General features: G+C 41.7%; 1 protein-coding gene and 1 pseudogene across 2 annotated transcripts in view; one reads left to right on the forward strand and one right to left on the reverse strand.

The window, feature by feature from the left end:
• Positions 1 to 22,533, reverse strand: part of rnf13 (ring finger protein 13) — a 273,999-nt gene that overhangs the window by 224,225 nt on the left and 27,241 nt on the right. The gene's annotated exons all lie outside the window — the stretch shown is intronic.
• Positions 246 to 1,010, forward strand: LOC134344735 (RPA-interacting protein A-like; annotated as a pseudogene).

Raw genomic sequence — 22,533 nt, forward strand, 5'->3', positions numbered from 1 at the left:
TGTTTCCAATAAGATGGGGTTGTCATGGAGACATGAAGCACAAGAGAAACATTCAGCATGACAAGCTTTCAGAAGGCCATCTAGATGGCCTGGGGGCAGGGGCCATGGATTTCACTACAATATTTGCAGACCGCTGTGGAATTGCCATAGCAACTTGGACGTGCCTTGCCCAAAAAAAATTGTAACCACTGGCATCTGACTGGAAGTAAATGCAAGCCACCAGACAGGTTAAGCCCAGCCCGGCGCACTAACTGCTGCTCCCTCTACAGCTGAGTAAAATATTCAACATTTCCCAGTTAAGGAAAGTCAAAACTCTGCCAATACATTACAAGAAACAAAAGCTGCAAATCAGCAGAGGGAGGAGAGATGGAGGTGGCATCCTGGTACACAGCTTGGTACAAAGGTGGCACTGCCCCATGGAAAGAGACCTACAGGTGTTGCATGACTGATGAACAGCTGAGCAAAGCTGTTGGAAAGGTATGGGCACATGCAAAATAACTCAGGCTGCAACCTCAAAGAGACCCGTCTTGTGCAGGAAGTGATGGAAGAATAATGAATAGCACTGGACACATATTTACCATCACCGTGGAAGGTGGTGTTGAAAACACTGGAAAATATAAGTGAATTGGCAGAGATTTAGGAAATTGAACAGGAACTCCTCAATAAAGAACAAGTCACCATAGAGGAGTTCGGGGCCAGTTTGTGTTTTGATGATGCATGGTTGAATGCTATTATTGAGGGATTTAATGACACTGACAAACTTATGTGCCCTGTTTGAAACAGGAACTTTTCTGTTTTAACCGAGCATTAAGCAGTGACTTTACAACTTACTCATGTGGAATCAGATGATGACAGCGCAGCAATTTCAAGCCTTTCTTGAACGCAATGTCACTAAACATGGCAGTCTACATGCATGTTGTCCAATCTTCTCTGTGGTGTATGGTACAGAAGTAAAAGTCATGTTTCTAATGAGCTGTCAGGCTTGCGATTACCTGTCTGTGATCCTATAGTCCTAAAACTCATCTAGCAGGTATACGTAGGTAGGAACAAATGAGGCATCTATGGAAAATAAATGCAAGAAAACACTTATTGAAAGAAATCCGGAGGGCTTAAAGGCGGCATCAGATTGCCCTAGCAGTCAAGGTGAAGGCGAATCCCAAGGGATTCTACAGAGTAAAAGGATTCCAAAGGACAAGATTGGTCCTCTGGAAGATAAAAATGGTAATCTATGTTGGGAGCCAAAAGAGATGGCTCTTAAATGGAATTTCTGCATCTGTATTAACTCAGCAGACTGACACAGGGTCTATAGAAGTGAGGTCATGGACCCTACATGGATTAGAGGAGGAAGCATTTACTGTCTCGAGGCAAATTAGAGTGGATAAATCCCCAGGGCCTGACGAGGTGTTCCCTCAAAGTCTGTGAGAGGCAAATGCAGAAATTGCAGGGGTCCTAACAAAGATATTTAAAACAAGAGAAAACCTGCAGATGCTAGATATCCAAGCAATACACACAAAATGCTGGAGAAACTCAGCAGGCCAGGCAGCATCTATAGAAAAGGGTACAGTCGGCATTGCAGACTGAGACTCTTTAGCAGGACTGGAGGGGAAAAAAAAGATTTAAATCATCCTTAGTGACAGAAGGTATTAAAGGATTAGAGATGAGCTAATGTTGTTCCACTGTTTAAGAAAGTCTCTAAAAATAAACCAGGAAATTACAGGCCAGTGAGCCTGGCATCAGTAGTGGGAAAGTTATTGGAATGTATTCTAAGGGACTGAATATATGAGTATTTGGATAAACAGGGATTGATGAGAGATAGTCAGCATGGCTTTGTATGTGATCAGTCATACCCAACCAATCTTTTCAAGTTTGAGGATATTACCAGGAAAGTTGATGAAAGCAATGCAGGGAATGTTGTCTAAATAGACTCTAGCAAGGCATTTGACAAGGTCCTGCATGGACCTAAAGTAGCAAATTGGATGAGATTTTGGCTTTGTGAGAGAAGCCAGAGAGTGGTGGTAGATGGTTGCCTCGCTGACTAGAGGCCTGTTACTAGTGGAGTGCTGCAGGGATCGGTGCCTGTATCCTTTGTTGTTTGTCATCTATATCAATGATCTGGATAATAACGTAGTTAACTGGATCAGCAAATTTGCAGATGACGCCAAGATTGGGGGTGCAGTGGACAGCAAAGAAGACTAACAGAGCTTGAAGTGGGATCTGGACCAGCTGGAAAAATGGGCTGAAAAATGACAGATGGAACTTAAAGTAGACAAGTGTGAGGTGTTGCACATCAGAAGGACCAACTTACACAGCGAACAGTAGGGCACTGTGGAGTGTGGTGGAACAAACGGATCTGGGAACACAGGTCTATAGTTCATTGAAAGTGGTGTCACAGGTTGACAGGGTCATAAAGAAAGCTTTTGGCACATTGGCTTTCATAAATCAGAGTATCTGGATAGACAGGGAATACAGAGATTAGGATTTTTTGGTGAAGTTGTATAAAACATTGGCAAGTCCCAATTTGGCGTATTGTGTACAGTTTTGTTCACCTACCCACAGGAATGACGTCAATAAGATTGAAAGAGTGAAGAGAAAACCTACAAGGATGTTGCCAGGACTTGAGGACCTGATAGGTACAGCACTGACTAGATGGGCCAATAGGCCTGTTCCTGTGCTGTACTTTTCTATGACTATCACATTGTTTCCTACAATCCTACAATTGCAGCTGAGCTGCCATATCCAAAATAAAATGCCCTTCTCTAAATAGTGCATCACAAGTGGGATAAATTCTCCAGGAGAAATTTCATGGCTTTAATTTGGATTAGATTAGCATTTTTTAAAATGGGGTGTATGGGGTGTCCAAGGAGGGGTAGACCTCTGGTGAAGGGGCTTATGTCCATTCTGGAGCAGCTCACTCATCCTGTGGACCCCAATGTTCACTCAGCTCTCACCTGTGGTGCCAAGTATGTGTTTGCACACGACAGCAGCCACCATCTGGTTCGACAGGCAGGCAAAACCAGGTACGGGTAGCTGGTGGGTCTCATACCCTAGTGAGACAGGAACATGCCTGTCCTAGTATGTGAAGTCAGCTCCAAGAGACAGGACAGATGAGATCAGTGTGATCCAACAATCAGGAAGCAGGTCCTGTATTCTTCTAGGAGAGTAAAGGGCATGACAAGGTACAGAAGTCATGATCATCCATCACAACCCCCGTTGTGATGACTACTCATACCACTGGACCCAGACTTCAGAGGTTAAGAGAGTGGAAATCCCCAGTGCAACAACCTTCTCACTTTAAAAACTCCCCCGCGTAGTTTCTTTGTGGTTGTTATCATTGGATATGATGGACAACCAATCAATCAGTATTTTAAATAATTAACATATAAAATTCAGTAATACAAACATTTTAGACAATAGACAATAGGTGCAGGAGTAGGCCATTCAGCCCTTCAAGCCAGCACCGCCATTCACTGTGATCATGGCTGATCATCCACTATCAGTATCCAGTTCCTGCCTTATCCCCATAACCTTTGATTCCACTATCTTTAAGAGCTCTATCCATCTCTTTTTTGAAAGCATCCAGAAACTTGGCCTCCACAGCCTTCTGGGGCAGAGCATTCCATATATCCACCACTCTCTGGGTGAAAAAGTTTTTCCTCAACTCCATTCTAAATGGCCTACCCCTAATTCTTAAACTGTGGCCTCTGGTTCTGGACTCACCCATCAGCGGGAACATGCTTCCTGCCTGCAGCGTGTCCAATCCCTTAATAATCTTATATGTTTCAATAAGATCCCCTCTCAGCCTTCTAAATTCCAGAGTATACAGGCCCAGTCGCTCCAATCTTTCAACATAAGACAGTCCCACCATCCCAGGAATTAACCTTGTGAACCTACGCTGCACTCCCTCAATAGCAAGAATGTCCTTCCTCAAATTTGGAGACCAAAACTGCACACAGTACTCCAGGTGTGGTCTCACCAGGGCCCTGTACAGCTGCAGAAGGACCTCTTTGCTCTTATACTCTTATTTTGACCATCTGTAATCATACACTATCCTGCATAAACATGATACTTCCCAAAGCGTGTGTTGTCTGCCTCATGGCAGTGTTCAGAACAGCCGCTCAAGGCTGGAGAGAAACAATGAATGGGAGGAGAGGAACCAGTAGGCATGGTTCACATGGGAATCAGCAACATTGGTAGAACCAGGAAAGTGGTTCTGCTGAGAGTTTGGGATTTGAAACAAAATCTTGGCAGGAAATGAGGTCAGTGAAATATGCATGGTTCAGAGCTTTATAGGAAACAATTATACATTCTGGATTGACAGAGGAGACTGCTATTCTGTTGAGATGGCTAAATTTGTATGTGTCTTTTAACATCAGTTGTTCTTGGTGAGTCAGATAAATAGAGCTGCACTTGGATTAATATTAGTACTGTACAGTGGTGGGAGGAGGTAAGTAGCAAGTGACAGGGTTAGCAAGTGGCAGATGAAGTACAATTGGAAAGTTTAAAATAAATAGGGTATTGCTGAGATTGTACCCAGTGAGTACTGATGTCATCAACACTGGGAAGATTGTAAAAATCCACTTCCTCTTGCCAAAAAGGCCAGAATAGGGACTCAAATGATTAAGGAACTGCTTGGTTAAGAATCTGTGTAGAGTTGTAAGTGTTTGCAATTCTACCAGGGTTGTGGCTGGTCAGAAATTTTTTTAAACACTAAAGAGTAATAGAGATGTATGGTGAAGATGGTCAGTCAGCCATGAACCTTTCCAACTAGTGAAGCAATTCAAAGAGTTATGTGCCTCCTCCTGTTTGTTGTTTCTTTGTTGAGAAATTTAATACAAATCAGGATGCAAGATCCTGGGAAAAGACCTTCAAAACTAATTTTGAAACACCATTTGCCCTTTCCAAACTGCAGAGGTCACCAAGTCTGCCATGGGTATACACATGTATGTATGCAGATAGGCACAATTTAAAGAACTTCTACGCTGCACTAAAAATTGTCCATGGCTCCACATCATCAGCATCCTCCTTAGTGCTGATGGGAACACAATGATCACGGACAAAGAAAATTCTTTATAGGTGGGCTGAACACTTCAGAGTTCTGAATCGTCCTTCGACTATAAATGATGAAGCCATCGATCACCTGTCCCAAGTATCTGTCAATGAAGCACTGGATGCTCCACTGACCTTAGGAAGCAGAACATCGGCTCTCTAACAGCAAAGTACCTGGACCAGATGCAATATCGTTGAGGTCTACACAGAATGTCATACAATGCTAACAGAAAAGCTGCATCAGCTCTTCCAACTTATGTGGCAGCAAGAGACAATTCCATGGGAATTTAAAGGTGCACTCATCACCCATCTTTGGACTGTCAGCTAAAAGGCAAACCGACAGTCCTGCAACAACTATCAGGGATTATCTTTGCTGACTATTGAAGGCAAGATCTTTGCCAAATTTCTTACCAGAGAGCCAGTGTGGATTCCAGAAGGAGCGTGGTACTATATTCAAGCGGAGTTTGGGACAAGGCAGCTGCAAGAGAAGTGTCAGGAACAAAATGCTGACCTGTTCTCCTGGTATGTTGATCTAAGATCTTTGACACTGTTAGCAGACAGGGTCTGCAGAACATCATGGTCCAAGGAAAGTTATGACCATGGTGCAGCAATTCCACAATGGCATGTAAGCAACAGGAATTCTGCAGATGCTGGAAATTCAAGCAACACACCTGCTGCGTTCACCAGCAACTTTGATGTGTGTTGCATGGCATGTACGCTTGAGCTCCAGACAACGGTGACACGTCTGAGCCCTACCCCGTCTCAAACAGGGCAGAGTCTCAATGCCAATGCTATTCAGTCTCGTGTTTTCCCTCTTCAGAATCAGGTTTAATATCACTGGCAAATGTCATGAAATTTGTTAACTTTGCAGCAACAGTACAATGCAATACATGATAATACAGGTGTGACAAGAATACACATAGATTAAGATGTAGCTGGCCTGGGCTGGCACCAGTGGAATCAGCAGTTGGTCTGCCACCTGTCTTCAGGAGAGAGAGAGAGAGATAAGGAAAACAATGGAGCAGCATTTGGAGATGTTAATGAAGGAAGGAGAGCTGTCAAGATCAGCTCACCCTTTGAACCCTGAACTGTTTGAAGTGATGGACAGGCGATACCCCAGCAGGGGGATAAAAAGGGACAGGTTCGCTAAGGCAGGACACACTACACCCAAGGTAACAAGACCCTGGAAGTGGTGCGTCTCTCACAAGTCGGTGGGAAGTACTGGGCCATAAACGCACAGGGTGGAAAGGCACGATCGGCGGGAACCTGGTGTGTGTCCACCCTTGCCTGGGTGCCAGGTTCACCACAGGGAAATGATCGTATCTGGAAACGGAGGAGTCACGGTCGGTGACCTCAGACGACATCACAAAGGACTCGCCTGAAAGCTGACTGCGAAGGTCTGTGTGGAAGCCGTTTGAATATTCATTCGTTTTGCTCTCTCTCTCCTTCCCCCCGCTGTCCATCGCCACGGCAGCGATTACTGCGAACTGAACTGAACTAAATTGAACTGAACTTTGCGTCACTTTGAAACTGGTCATTTACCCCTAGACAACGATAGAGCTTGATTGATCCTGTTATCTTAATTCTGTGTACATGTATGTTTATCATTGCTGAACTGTTGCATTCATTATCCTTTTGATTAGAGTACTGTGTTGCTTGTTTCTTTAATAAAACTTTCTTAGTTCTAGTAATCCAGACTCCAACTGAGTGGTCCATTTCTGCTGGTTTGGCAACCCAGTTACGGGGTACGTAACACAGGATAAAAACAAAATGAATTAAAATAAATTATATATGTATATCTTAAATAATTAAATTAAGTACTAATTTAAGAAAGACATGCCCTTTTCTCACTGTTACCATCAGGTAGGAGGTACAGAAGACCGAAGGCACGTACTCAGCAATTCAGGAACAGCTTCTTCCCCTCTGCCATCTGATTCCTAAATGGACATTGAATCTTTGGACACTACCTCAGGCTTTTTTTAAAAAATATATACTGTACAGTATTTCTGTTTTTGCACGTTTTTAAAAATCTATTCAATATATGTAATTGATTTACTTGTTTATTTATTATTTTCTTTTATCTCTCTGCTAGATTATGAATTGCATTGAACTGTTGTTGCTAAGTTAATGAAGTTCACGTCACATGCCAGTGATAAAAAAAACAAATAAAGTAGTGAGGCAGTGTTCGTGGTTTCAATGTCCATTCAGAAATTGGATGGCAGAGGGAAAGAAGCTGTTCCTGAGCCACTGAGTGTGTGCCCTCAGGCTTCTGTACCTCCTTCCTGCTGATAACAGTGAGAGAAAAGCATGTCCTGAGTGGTGGGGCAGATGTTGACTGATGCCTTCAGAGACAGCAAAGTAGGCATTGGGCTCCACTCTGATGGGAAATCCTTCAAATTCAGGAGGTTCCAAGCAAAAACTAAGGTTATGACAGATATCGTTAGAGGTTTTCTTTTTGCTGATGATTGCCCTCAATGTTGGTCCAAAAGATGATCAGCAGTGCTGTGTTAACAAGTTTTCTGTTGTGTGTACCAACTTTGGGCTTACCATCAACACCAAGACTAAAGTAATGTTAATTCCAGGGAAATCATATGTTGAGTTAAGCATCTTAATCAATGATCAAAGACTCAACTCAGTGAACAAGTTCCAATATCATGGAGCACATTGTCCCAGAACAAAGTCATTGATGAAGTAAAAAGCAGGATTACCAAAGCAAGTATAGCCTTCAGCAGACTTTATACCAACATCTAGAACAGGACAGACACAAGTCTACAGACAAAGCAGCAGAGCTTCTCACTCTGCTTTACACCTCTGAAACATGGACAATGTACCAAGAACATGCCAATAAACTAAACCATTTCCATAGAGTCTGCCTCAGAAAGCTCCTCAACATTAAGAGGCAAAACAGAATCCCTGACACTGAGGTACTTACTAAGGCAAACCTGCTGAGAATCCACACCATCCTGACGTGGTCCCAATTACACTGGGCAGGCCACACAGCTCATATGCTGAACCCTCAGCTGTCTGCCTAAGAGACTGCTTTACAGTGAACTACAGTAAGGAAAACATTCCTGTGGTGGCCAAAGGAAATGTTATGAGGAGAAAAAAGAAGAAAGCCCTTAACTCCCAGTGGAGTTATCGGGACGCTGTTATGATGGCATTTTTTTTTAAAGCAAGCTTTCTTATTTTTACAAGGCCGAGTTGCCAGCACAGATGGAAAACGTGCAAGGGAGCTGGCTGGATTCGAACTCGGGAGCCTTCGCTCCGAAGTCCGGCGCTGATGCCACTACGCCACCAGTCGGCTAAATGTTATAAAGATACACTGAAAACATCAGTATAAACTTTTGGCAGCAACCCAGACATATGGGAACATATCACCCAGGATCAGGTTGAGCGGTGCTCCTCCCTCCATAAGGGTGCAGTGACACATGAGACAGAAAGGACAATTGCAGCAGAGAGACGTAGAGTGGCCAGGAAAGCAAAGCCAGCAAACCCCCAACCCAATATGACTGCCATCTTTTGGCCATACTGGCAAAGAACTTATCAAGCGTGGATTGGCCTCTCCAGCCATCTGCATATCCACAGACCAGTCCAGCCCCTATAAATAGTGGATGACCAAAATGGCTCTATCATTGCACGATGTACAAACAAATAAACGAACCTGCTGACAGGTACATAGGCACAAATGTCGATAATGGCTGTGCCTGAAACAAAACTTAGTTTCCAGTCATCTTGGCCCCCTTTGTCACTTGCCCAAGAACCCTTTGGTAAACCTTTGTAGTGGCTGGCAAAGACCATTCCCATATTATGTCTTACACTGACAAATATAATCCATGAAGTCAAATACCCTGAGTGAAAACGTATTCCATACTATTATTGGAAAACAGCAAGCGGACACAGACAATGATAAGGCATTCAGAAAGCTTCACTGCAATGTTGTAAGAGCTAGCAACTCAGCGGAATCCTTGGGCTATAATTCGGTAACAAGAGAATCAGGACAGCAGTGAGTTTGTATTTCCTCTTTTGGAAGATTGTGCAAGTTCAACATACGAAGAGATAAACTTCCCAGTTCTCGATCCTGCCCACCCTGTTAAGCAAATCTTACCCCATCTTTTGCTGATTTTGCAGAAGTCCCAAAAACAAGAGTTTCTGCAGAGGCTGGAAATCCAGAGCAATACACACAAAATGCTGGAGAACTCAACAATTCAGGCAGCATCTATGAAGGGGAATCCTCTACTACTGAATGATAAGGTCAAACTTAGGTTGGAGGAGCAACATCTTATGTTCCATCTGGAAGCTTCCAAACTAATGGCATAAATACCAATTTTTCCAATTTCTGGTCATTTCTCTCCCCTCCCTTCTCCCCATTCCAAAGATCCTCTCACTCCTTCTCTTCTCCTCACCAGTCCATCATCTCTTCTCTTATTTCCCTTTCTTCTATTTTGTTCACTATCAGATCCCATCTTCTTCAGCCCTTTAATTCTTCCATTACACCCTCCCTCCGCCCACCAACTACTTCCTTCATCCATTCTCCCCCATCCACCCACGTTCCCCCTCACCCGGCTTCATCCATCACCTGTCAGCTTGTACTCTTCTCTCCCCCACCTTATGCTGGCTTCTGCCCACTTCCTTTCCTGTAATGAAGAAGAGTCTTGGCCCAAAATGTCAGATGTTTATTACCCTGATAGATGACTTGCTGAGTTCCTCCAGCAATTTGTATGTCAGCAGAAGTTGTAACGGCCTCCACAGCTAACTTATACCCACAGAAAGAGTAGAAGTCATCCTCAACACCAAGGAAAGGCATTAGGTACCACACATGAGGAAAAATAATAGATATAACTCCATATCCCACAGCATTTTATAGTCAGAAAAGTTTCTGGTGTATCCAAATGGTACAATGAAGGAACCATATTCAACCAGTGAATACAGTGTAAGTTTCTATTATATACAACCATGACTGAGAGATGCAAATTGTCCAGAATATCAGAAATTTTCATCTTACTTCAGAATATTACCTGAAAGTCTTAATGGCCCGTTGAAGAGAGGGAGTTAGCAGGGCATAATTAGTGTCTCAGTAATAAGCATTCCCAACAGTGCAGAAATTCCTCAGTACTTCATGCCAACCCAAATATTTGCACAAAAATCTCTGGAGTGGAACTTGAAGCATGACTAACAGATTAAAAATATAGCAGAGAGCAAATAATTGTACAACCAAAAACCTCAAGGCTCACAGATTAAAGAATGCAACAGGCAAAGTGAAAGATATAAATTCTTGCATTTATTTCAACTGGCGGATCACATTTCAGTTTGAAACTCCATTTCAAAGTCTGTGTTTCAATCCTCCACTGAAGAACTAATCTAAATTTGCTCTGGATGGGATGGAAAAAAGTGTCCTTTTGGAACTTGTCTCACTCTGAATAAAGATGCCATTTCTCCTAAATATTTAGGCAAACCATAAACAAAATTTGAAGGTTCTGCTATTATAATCAGTTACAATAAAGCCACAGTGTATATCTATGAAACCAAATGTAGACTGGGAGACCGCTTCACCTAGTACCTACGCTTTGATGGGGAAAAAGTGCAATCTCCCTGTGGCCACCTATTCCAATCCTGTTTTCCATTCACATTCCAATGTGTCAGCCCATAGCATCTTCTGCTGCCACGATGAGACCACACTCAGGTTGGATGAGCAACACCTTATATTCTGTCTGGGTAGCCTCCAACCTGATGACATGAACATCAATTTCGTGAGCCTCTGGTAACTGTCCACTCCCCATTCTCCTTCACTATTCCCATTTCCCTCTCTCACCTTATCTCTTTACCTGCCCATCACCTCCCCCCTTCCCTTTCTTCCATGGCCTTCTCTGGTCTCCTGTTAGATTTCTCCTTCTCCAACCTTCTGCTTCTTTCTCTAGCTCTTTATTTCACCCGCACCCCCATCTCCCAGTTTTACCTTTCACCTACTATCTTTTACCTCTCTCTCTCCCCTTCCCCTTCTTTCTTACTCTGACTTCTAATCTCTTTTTTCCAGTCTTGATAAAGTGTCTTGGCCCGAAATATTGACTGTTTACTCTTTTCCATAGATGCTGTCTGGCCTGCTGAGTTCATCCAGCATTTTGTGTGTGTTACTTTGATTTCCAGCATCTGAATATTTTCTCCTGTTAGTGTATTTGACAAATTCACCCAATGACTTCATCACAAATTCTACTGAATCTACACAAGAATTGGTTTATGAATAAAAAGTTCAACACTCAATGTTCAAAGTTCAGATATTCACCGTATGCTAACTTGGGATTCATTTTCTTGCAGACATTTACAGGAAAATAAAGAAATATAGTAGAAATGAAAAAATAAAAAGATAAGAAACAAGCAATGGGCAAAAGACGAAGCGTACATAATAAAGAGTAAATAAATAATTAGTTGTACAGTCCTTGAAAGTGAGTCAAGTTTGGGGCATCAGTTCAGTATTGAGGACAGTTACACATTGTGAATGTATTTTTTTTCTTTTTTTTAGAAAATTTCTTTTCAAATTTATTCTCGTCTTTGAGACTAGTTCCACAAAAATACTAACCAAGCTTGAGAACAAATTGATATTTCTACATCATAAAAAAATTATGATCCTGTAATTGCTCTTTGGAAATAGCATACAAAATCTACCAGCTAACTTGGCTTAATTTTTATCTCATGGAATAATGCATACTGAGGTACAAAACCATTAGGAACAGTATGTACTGTGGTAACTACATGAAGTTCATGTTTAGTTCTAAGGGGAGGAAAAGTTCAGCAACAGTATTATTACTCGGTGAAGTAATCTTAATAAAAAGTCTTTGTCAGCCAGCTGTTTCTTAGTGTTCCATACTCCAAATTTATAACCACAGCTAATCTCTATAACTTCTGCAAACCCTTATCGCTGTGCAGCCATTTTTTGATAAACAAAAAGGTAGGCATCCCTGGAAAATATTTAAAGTAAAATTTGATAAATCAAGGAAAAGCTAATTTAATTATGAAATTTTTGGTAAAATATATTTCTATGCATGGAAAATGACCTGCAATTCATTCATAAGATACATTCCCTAGTCTTCCCCTCCCCTACAGTTAATTGTGTTTATCAAAAAAACAAAAATTGAGGAACATTTCAAGACATGCATGCTAACAAAGGCTCCTTCCACTGTTAACACATTTTTTAATTTATTCCATTTTTACAGCAGGATTGTCAATTTTCATGTTTCTTCACACTAGAATTCCCTCCCCGCAAAGCTTTATCAAAATCCACACTTCAATGATTGTTTGAACTTGCTCAGTGTTCGGACCTAAACTCTCCAACACCCATTTTTGGGTCAGCTGTGTTCCATCTTAGCACATTTTTTTAAAAAAAGGAGTTATCAAGAAGCAAACTACAGAAAGAAAGATACAATTAATGAAGTTAGAGAGGTCTAATCGCCACCCATCCTGAACTAACTTCCGATACCAATAGATTAACTCGAGGGCAGCAGCCTGGAACAGCAGTAAAATGTATGATATTTGAGAGTGTTGATGTAGCATTCAACCGTTGGCTCAGGATCCTTATAAAATAATAGCTGCATTTCTCACTAAGATCCAAGTCAAAGAAAGTCAAAGTAAATTATCAACGCATGTATAAACTCGGCCACTTTATTAGGTATCAGAATCAGGTTTAATATCACCAGCATATGTGGTGAAATTTGTTGCTTCGTGGCAGCAGTACATTGCAATACATTATAATAAAAATAGTAGATTACAGCAAGTACACACAAAAGGGTGGCAGGGTGGAGATACATCTCTACCAAAGGAGGTGTACAGGGTTCTTTCCCAACGCTAGCCTGCAGGTCACCCTTGGGCAAGGTGTAGCACCTGCTTAGCCCACTGATCGGGGTCATGTGAAGCCATGGGAGTAGGTGGTGGATGGTCTTATGAGCAGCTGTTGCATGATCACAAGTCCTAGTATGTGACCACTGACACCACGCAATTTCTGAAGAGTATTGACAATGTCTGGGGTCACCCATTTGTAAAGACACTGCCCAGAAGGTGACAATGGAAAATCATTTCTGTAAAATATTTGCCAAGAACAATCATGGTCATGACAAATGGAAGACTATGATCGCCCACATCATACAACACGGCACATGATGATGATGATGATGATATATAAAAAAAGAAAATTAAATTAAATAAGCAGTGCAAACAGAGAGGGGAAACATACTGATGGCAGAAGGGAAGAAGATGTTCCTGAAATATTGCGTGCACATTTTCAGGCTTCTGTATCTCCTCCTTGATGGTAGCAGTCAGAAGAGACCACATCCTGGATGATGAAGGCCCTTAATGATGGATACCGCCTTTTTTGAAGCAGCATGTTTTGCAAGTGTCCTGCATGTTGGAGAGGCTAGTACCACGATGGCGCTGGCTAACTTTACAATTTCTGCAGCATTTTTCCAATCCTGTGCAGTAGGTCTTCTATACCAGACAGTGAGGCAACCAGTTAGAATTCCCTCTACGGTACATCTGTAGAAATTTGTTCGCATCTTTGGTGACATACCAATTCTCCTCAAACTCTGAACGAAATACAGCCACTGTCGTGCCTTCTTTGTAATTGCATCAATATATTGGGCCCAGGTTAGATCCAAGAACTTGAAACTACTCACCTTTTCTACTTCTGATCCTTCCATGTGTGCTCCCTTGACTTACCCTTCCTGAAGTACACAATCAATTCCTTGGTCTGACTGATGCTGAGTGCAAAGTTGTTGCTATGACACTCAACCAGCTGCTCTACCTCGCTCCAGTACACCCTCTCGTCACCAGCTGAAATTCTGCCAGCAATAGTTGTGTCGTCAGCAATTTTATGGATGGCATTTGAGCTCTGCCTAGCCTCACAACTGTGAGTATAGAGAGAGTTGAGCAATGGACTAAGCACACATCCTCGAGGTGCTCCAGTGTTGATTATCAGTGAAGAGATGTTATTTCCAATCCACACAGACTGTGGTCTTCCAGTTGTTAAGTACCCCGTAATGGGTTAAAGAACCAGCAGAAATGGAAAACAACTTGGAGTCTGGTATTGCTGTTAACTAACACTATTTTAGTAGTAACTACGCAATACAGTAATATAAAACAGAAAAAAAAGTGTGGAAATATAAAAGCCAAGCTTCTTCAAGCTTAGTGGGTAAATGGATACAGTCTTACGATGATGGGTAAATGAAATCAGTTCAGTTTGTGGTATTGAGTTGAGTAGTGATAGAGAGAGAAGTGTGGTGGTTGTTCAAGTAAGCCGATGCCATCGGTCCTCTGTTGTCCTCCGAAATCCCTTAAAAATCATCGAATGTGACCACAAAAAGGAGACCGTCTTCTGTGGTTAAGTTATCAACACAGGCAAGGGTTGGACACACTGATAACTTCCCACCGGTCACCCCCTTTCCACACTGGATTCTCCTGATCGATCCTCCAAAAACTCACCTTTGTGGGCACAACAAAGCTCATGCAGTGTCCAAAACCATGTGTGTGTCTAACAACCAGCTGACCTTGTATTTATCTCAGCATGCTGAACACCAGCTGTCCATCACGTAACGCCACCCTCAGTTACCATGATGACTCACGAGCTGTACGATGCTCTCTCTCTCCAAGTCAATCACACCCTCTCTCTCTTTTTAAAGGTACAGTCTATAAGGGATAATCAGGATCCCGTCACACAGGGAGGAAATCAAGGATCCAGTTGCAGAGGGAGGTACATAGGCCCAGGTTTTGGAGCTTGTTGGTTAAAATTGAAGGTATGATTGCATTGAATACTGAGCTTCAGTCAATAAACAGCAGCTTGACATAGGTATTACTATTGTCTAGGTGATCCAAGTCCACCTGGAGAGCCAATGAGATTGCACCCGTTATAGATCTACAGTAGGAATACGCAAAATTACAGCAGGTCCAGGTCCTTGTTTAAGCAGAGTTGAATCTTGCCATGACCAACCACTCAAAGCACTTAATTACAGTGGAAGTGAATGCACTGGCTGATAGTCATTGAGGCACTGGTATGATTGTTGCCCTTTTAAAGCAGGCAGGAACCTTTGACAGCAACAATGAGAGACTGAAGACGCTTTTGAACCCTCCTGCCAACTGGTTGGCTCAGGTTTTCAGAGCCCTACCAGGAACACCATCAGGGCATGACATTTTGCAAGGGTTCACTCTCTTGAAAGATATTCTGATGTAAACCTCCAACACAGAGATCACAGGGGTCACCAGATGCTGCAGGGATTTACACAGGTGTAGATCACAAGACATAGGAGCATAATTAGGCCATATGGCCCATTGAGTCCGCTACACCATTTCATGATGACTGATCCATTTCCATCTTAGCCCCATTCTCCTGCCTTCTCCCTATTACCTTTCAAGCCTGACTAATCAAGTACCTATCAATCTCTGCCTTAAATGCACCCAGTGACCTGGCCTCCAAAGCTGCCTACGGCAATGTATTCTACAGAGTCATCACCCACTGGCTAAAGAAATTCTTCCTCATCTGTTTAAGGCCTGTAAATAACTCCCAACAGGGTGTTCTTAGTTTCTTAATTATACCCACAAGGATTCTACATCTTCTAATTCTATGCCATCACCTTCTAAAGATTTGACTTCAATTTTTACCAGTAGAGCTATTCCTTTTCCTCTGCCTACCTGCCTGTCCTTTTGATAGATTTTGTATCTTTTCTTTCTTTTTAAATCTTTTTATTAATTTTCAACATTATTTGTAACAAAGTTGGTACAAAGACATTGGAATAATCTTAATCAGCATATACAAAAAGGATTTTAAGTAACATAGATATAATAGACTTCCAAACTCATAATGAAATTAGTCATAAAAAAAGAAATAAAAAGAAACAATATATATAAACAAAAAAAATCACCAAAAGAAAAAGAAACCCCCCCAAAAAAAAAGAACAAAACAGGGCTAGACCAATATCTTGATCAGACACGTTCAGTAAGGTCGTCAACTCCGCTCCTCTAATCATATAATTTAAGTTTAAAAAAAAAGATTCGGAAAGGTCAGATTACATCATATGAAAATGTTGCATAAAAGGTTTCCAAGTTTCTTCAAATTTAACCGAAGGGTCAAAAATTTCACTTCTAATTTTTACTAAATTTAAACTTAAGATGTTGTATCATTGGACATTAAGCTCCCAACTACAATTATCTTTCAGCCATTACACTCAAAAGTCTTACCTACCAATCTCTAACTGCACAAGATCACCTACCCTTATTTTGTCTACTGCTTGCATTCAAATATTACACCTTCAGTCCTGCATTTGTCAACCTTGCAAATTTCTCCCGCTCTTACACTGCAACAGATCCCACTGCCTGCAGCTTTCCCCTATCATCTGTCTGTTTTTCCTGAGTCTTACTGCACACAACCTCTGCTATTCTCAACCCTATCATTCCAGTTCCCAACTCCTGTTTTATTCTTCCTTTCAAAACGTGCATAAAGGGTGTTGAGCTCATCTGTGAGTGAAGCATCACAGCCATTCACAAGGTTAGGTTTTGCTTTGTAGGGAGCTAATGGCCTGAAAACCCTGCCAGAGCTAGCATGCATTTGATTCCATTGCAAACCTTAATTGGAATTGATATAGCCTTCTGTAGGTTGTACCTGGACTACTTGTGCAGTTCTGGATCTCTGGTCTTGAATGCCACAGTTCTAGCCATCAGCATTAGACCATAAGACACAGGAGCAGGATTAGGCTATTCAACCCTTCGAGTCTTCTCTGCCATCGCAGCATGGCTGATCCTGGATTCCACTCAACTCCATGCAACTGCCTTCTCGCCATATCCTTCAATGCCCTGACCAATCATCTTCCACCTTAAATATACCCATAGACTTGGTCTCCACCAGTCTATGACACAGTGTTCCACAGATTCACTACTCCCTGGTCAAATACCTTCCTCCTTACCCCTGTTCTAAAAGGCCACACCTCAATCTTGATACCCCCATCGTAGGAAACATCCTCTCCACAGCTATCCTATCTAGTCCTTTCAACATTCCATAGGTTTTAAGCAGTGGGCACGGGATGGCATGGTAAGCATTCTTGGTGGTATAACAGTGGTCAAGTGTCGGTTCCTCTGGGTGGTAGTGGTTGTTCAGAGACTTCAGGGCATGGTTGAAATCGCCCACAATGATAGGGAAGGGATCAGAGGGTGCAGTTTCGGGCCCGCTGATTATGTTGCTCAGCTCCTCCAGTGCCTGCCTGATGTTGGCTAGAGGCAGAGTGTACATCGCTACCAGGATAATGGTGGAAAGCTTCCTCAGCAGATAAAAAGAACATTTGACTGCCAGATGTTGCAGGTCAGGTGAACAGGACTGCCACCTTTGTGCACTTCAGTGAGCTAATCAGAAAACATACTCCACCTCCTCTGCCTTTAAAAGACTGAGCAGTCCTGTCTTTGCAGAGAATGAAGCAGCCATCATGCTACAACATAGTGTCCAAAATGGTGGGAGGTAACTATGGTTCCATGAAGTAAAGTACACAGCAGCCCTGGTGTCCCTCCTGGTACAGCAATCTCCCTCTTGAGGTCTTCAGTTTTATTTTCCAGAGACTGTATATATTTGCCAGCAGGATAGTCATGAGTGGAAGTCCAAGGCCTCTGCATTTCAACCGTACTTGTAGACTGGTGTGATATCCCCATTTCCATTTTTTTTAAAAAAAGGGGAACTACACTCTCGACTTAAGTCTGCGACCAAGGATCAAGTTTGAGGATCAATAGATTTTTTTTTAAATATCTAAACACCCATGGCTGTGAATGTGGATTTCAGCTGTAGTAGTCCTAAACAAGAATATTTGATGATTCCCATCAGAACTGCATGCAAAGAGTCACCAATTAATGGCACCATCTTATCGGAAGACATCTCCTGCACCTTAATAAAGTGATCACTGAGTGCATGCTCATGGTCTGCTGCTGCTGCAGCCCATCCACTGTAAGGTACGATGTGTTGTGCAGAGATGCTCTTCTAAATACCACTGTTGTAACACTTGGTTATTTGAGTTACTTTCACCTTCCTACCAGCTAGAACTCGTCTCACCATTCTCTTCTGACTCCTCATATTAACAAGGATTTTTTGCCCACAGAAATGCAGCTCACTGAATGTCTTTTGTTTATTGCACCATTCTCCACAAACTCTACAGACTGCTGTGTGTGTGAAAATCCCAGGAAATCAGCATTTTCTAAGATACTCAGAACACCCTATCTGCCACCAAAAATCATTCAACAGTGAAAGTCACTTCAATCACATTTCTTCCCCATTCTGACGTTTGGTCTGAATGACAACTGAATCTCTTGACCATGCCTGCATGCTTTTATGCACTGAATCGTTACCACATGATTGGCTGATTAGATATTTGCATTTATGAGCAGGTGTACCTAATAGGAGGCCACTGAGTGCATGTTACCATATACTACCTTGAGATGAATTTACAGAAAAATAAATTCAATAAAATCTACAATAAACTATACATAAACAAAGACAGACAAACACCAATGTGCAGAAGACAATAAATTGTGCACATAAAAAATTAATAGTACTGAAAACATGAGTTGTAGTGTCCTTGAAAGTACGCCCAAAGCTTGTGGAATCAGTTTAGAGGCAAGGTAAGTGAAGTTACACACGCTGGTTCAGCAGCCCAAAGGTTGCAAGGCAAAACTGCTCCTGAATTTGGTGGTGGGGGCCCAAGGCATTATCTCCAATCTATAACAATCAGGGTAGCAGCTTATGACCCAAATAATTCTCCAAAATGTGGGAAGAGATATCTGACCAATGTCCCTAATTCCCCTCCATTTGGCTACTGGAAAGAATAGAGGCAAGATATTACAATACTTGAGGGAAATCCAGCATTAAACAAAGTAACATAGCTCTTGATCAAGCTAACAGAAATGCAGAGCGATAGACAATGGAAACCAAGGAATCAAGAACTAAAAAGGCTTGTTCTGAATTTTTCAGACAAATGACACATTGGGAAATTTCCTTAAATTGGTGGCCTTCTCCACTGCATCACAAGACTTTAGAGAACATGTGTTTCTAGGCAAGGGATATCAATACACTTTGATAGTACTTCCGCAGATACATCATAACAATTACAAAAATATAATAATTTGTGATCTACTATTCTGGGAAATAAACCACTCACTTCAAGCCCAGAAACTGCACAATTTCCTTGATCAGACATTTAAACAGTAGTCAATATTATTTTAGAAAGGCACGTGTTTTTTTTTTAAAATACTATCTGCAGATATACCTCATTTATTATCACAGATTCCTGTTGGAACCCTCACAATCATTTTAGGGTCCACTGAATATATAGGTGTGTACAATAGGATTCTGCACCCACTGACAGAATGTATTGAATGGTGTTTAAAAGAATGATTCCTGCAGCTTTGATGCAGTTAGTTGTTGCAATGTTCATCAATTTCATGGGAGGGCAGAAGTGGGCTCAACAGTTAAGGCCTTTATTCACTTACCCTTCCAATACTCAAGAGTCAAGTACAGTAAAGCAAGAAATCACAGTGACGACCAAGAAGAAAAATAGTTTAAAATAACTACATCCTAATAAAAGCTCAATGCTAAATGAGGCATTTGTCCTTATGGGAGAGACCAACTGCCTGCAGTATCAGAAGCTGAATTAGCCTAAATTATCACTATTGGATCCCAACAGGTCTGTGCTCAGATCCACATCTGTCACCCCGGCCTGGTTTGAACACTCAAAAAATCTGTAAAGATACCAGAACTAACTGTAAAGCCTGCAGGAAACATTCTTTCAAAAAAAAATACTGAATGATAGTAGAAATTTGACTAAAATAAAAATAGGAAAAGAGAAGCTAACAAATTCCAGCTTCTGTAACAATGAACTTCAAAGAACCTAATAAAGCACTGTTGAGATAGTGGGTGGGCTTCTGGAAATATTATACACCTACCAATTTTCTTATTCATTTATTTTTGGAATAAGGGTGACACAGTTTAAGGCCATTATCATTTTCCAACTGCCCTTGGAGAAAGTTTTAAGTCAGCTTTTTGAACTCCTTCAACCTCTCTGATGAAAGTAGTAATCTTAGAGCTGTTAGGTAGGGAATACAAAAATATAGACCCAATGATGCTTCTACGACTGTTGCATACCTTGTAAGGAAACTTACAAATTTTTTCTTAAAACTCACGTACTTCTGGAAATCACCTTCAAGTGTTTGTTCTACTACTTCTAAAGGAAATATGGTACTTATTAGTCGACCTACACTCAGTGGCCACTTTATTAGGTCTCTCACGTACCTAATAAAGAGGCCACTGTATGTATATCTATGGTCTTTCACTGCAATAGCCAATTCACTTCGAGGTTTGACATGTTGTCCATTCAGAAATGCTCTTCTGCACACCACTGTTGTAACATGTGGTTGTTTGAGTTACTGTCACCTTCCTGTTAGCTTGAACCAGTCTGGCCACTCTCCTCTGACCTCCATTTACTAACAAGACACTTTTGCCCACAGAACTCCTGCTCACTGTATGTTTTTTTTTTCGTGTTTTGCACCATCCTCTAAACTCTAGAGAGTGTTGTGCATGAAAATCCCAGGATATCAGCAGTTTGAGTATCTCAAACCACCCAATCTGGCACCAACAATCAATCATACCACGTTTAAAGTTACTTAGATCTCATTTCACACCCACTTTGATGTTTGGTCTGAACAACAACTGGACCTCTTGACCACACCAAGGTGCTTGTACGCATTGAGTTGCTGCCACATGATTGGCTGATTAGATATCTGCATTAACAAGATATACAGGTGTGGCCACTGTGTATAAACCACTGATACATTTATATGACATGGTCACAGAAATTCTACTGATGCAAAGATCAAAACTGGTGTAAGGTGAAGAATCAAGGATCAACTTTATTTGCCATATACTTTTATATGTATTAGGAATGTGGAGAGGATGTTTCCTACAGTGAGGAAGTCTAGGACCAGAGGACACAGCTTCAGAATACAAGAACATCCCTTTAGAACAAAGATGAGCAGGAATTTATTTAGCCAGAAGGAATTCAATGCCACAGGTGTCTATGGAGGCCAAGTCATTGGATATATTTAAAGTGGAGGTGATGCATTCTTGATTACATGGTTATGTGGAGAAGGCAGAAGAATGGGATTGAGAGGGTTAATAAATCAGCCATGATGGTATGGCAGAGCAGACTTGATGGGCCAAATTGCATACCTTGCAAGCCTTATGGAAGTTGCTGTGGTGTGATGCCACAATATGCAACAAAAACAATCATAAATTATAGTAATAAAGAATTATATAAACAAAATAAACTTAGATGTTAAAGTACAGATGTGGAATAATGTGCATTAAAATTGCATAAATGTGCATAAATAACGTGCATGAAGCCCCGAACAACCCGATACTCGCCTTCTGCAAACAAGCACTGGTTTCATCTGCCAAACAGATGTGGAAAATTTGATTACCATTACATAAAAGTGTAATGTATGTTCAAAGACATGTTAATTTCACTCTCAGAATCTTGATGACAAGATCATGTGTTTGAGTTGTGTCTTACCCAACACCATCACTGGTCAAAAATGCAAGTGTAATTCCCTCCTCTATAAACGAATGCCAATGAATAATTTATATCAAACCAACAGGATTGTATTTAACTTCTCACACAAAGAAATGTGGCTCCAACAGTCAGGCATATCATCAGAACTCTCCTGAAGGATCGCCCTTAGCTCGTTCTACTTGGACTTCGGCCAAGGCCTCAGTCAGTGTAGCCTTAACCAGACAGCGTGGCTTCATCTTGCATAGAAAGTTATCAACTGTTTGAAATGAGCAAATGCCAAAACAACAAAACCTTGATTATCTAGCACCTTTGGGATTTCATGGCATCTGAGTAGCAGATTTCTCAACTATTCAATGATTTCCCAACAACACAGCCTGGAAGACTAGCACACCTTCAGGGCGCTAGATTTTTGTGGCTCTGGAGACAGGCTGATTCTAGGCTCCTGACTGAGGCATCGCGAGAGAACACGGAACATTGGGAGCAGCGGGTTAGCTGCCATGGGCTGTGTGTCCAGAGACCTGAGCCTTTCTGAGCCCAACTCTTTGGGCGCAGAGATCGGAAAAAGCAACACAACAGACTTTTAATATCACAAATCAGCGAGTTGCTTGTAATGTCTCTCCTCCTGCTGTGAAACAGGGACACCTCTTTTTGCCTTATTAGGAAGGGAGAGAGCCTGTGGTATGTCGACTTACCGGGTGAATAAGTAGTCTTTGGGGCACCCCTCCTTTACTCTCTGTATACCCACGACTGCGTAGCCACCCACAGCTCCAATCTGCTAATTAAATTTGCTGATGACACTACACTGATTGGCCTAATCTTAAATAATAAGGAGGCAGCCTTCAGAGAAGAAGTCATCAACCTGACAACAGTGGTTTCAAGAAAACAACCTCTCCTTCAATGTCGCAAAAACAAAGGA

Source organism: Mobula hypostoma, chromosome 4, assembly GCF_963921235.1.
Source record: "Mobula hypostoma chromosome 4, sMobHyp1.1, whole genome shotgun sequence".
Classification (NCBI taxonomy): Eukaryota; Metazoa; Chordata; class Chondrichthyes; order Myliobatiformes; family Myliobatidae; genus Mobula; species Mobula hypostoma.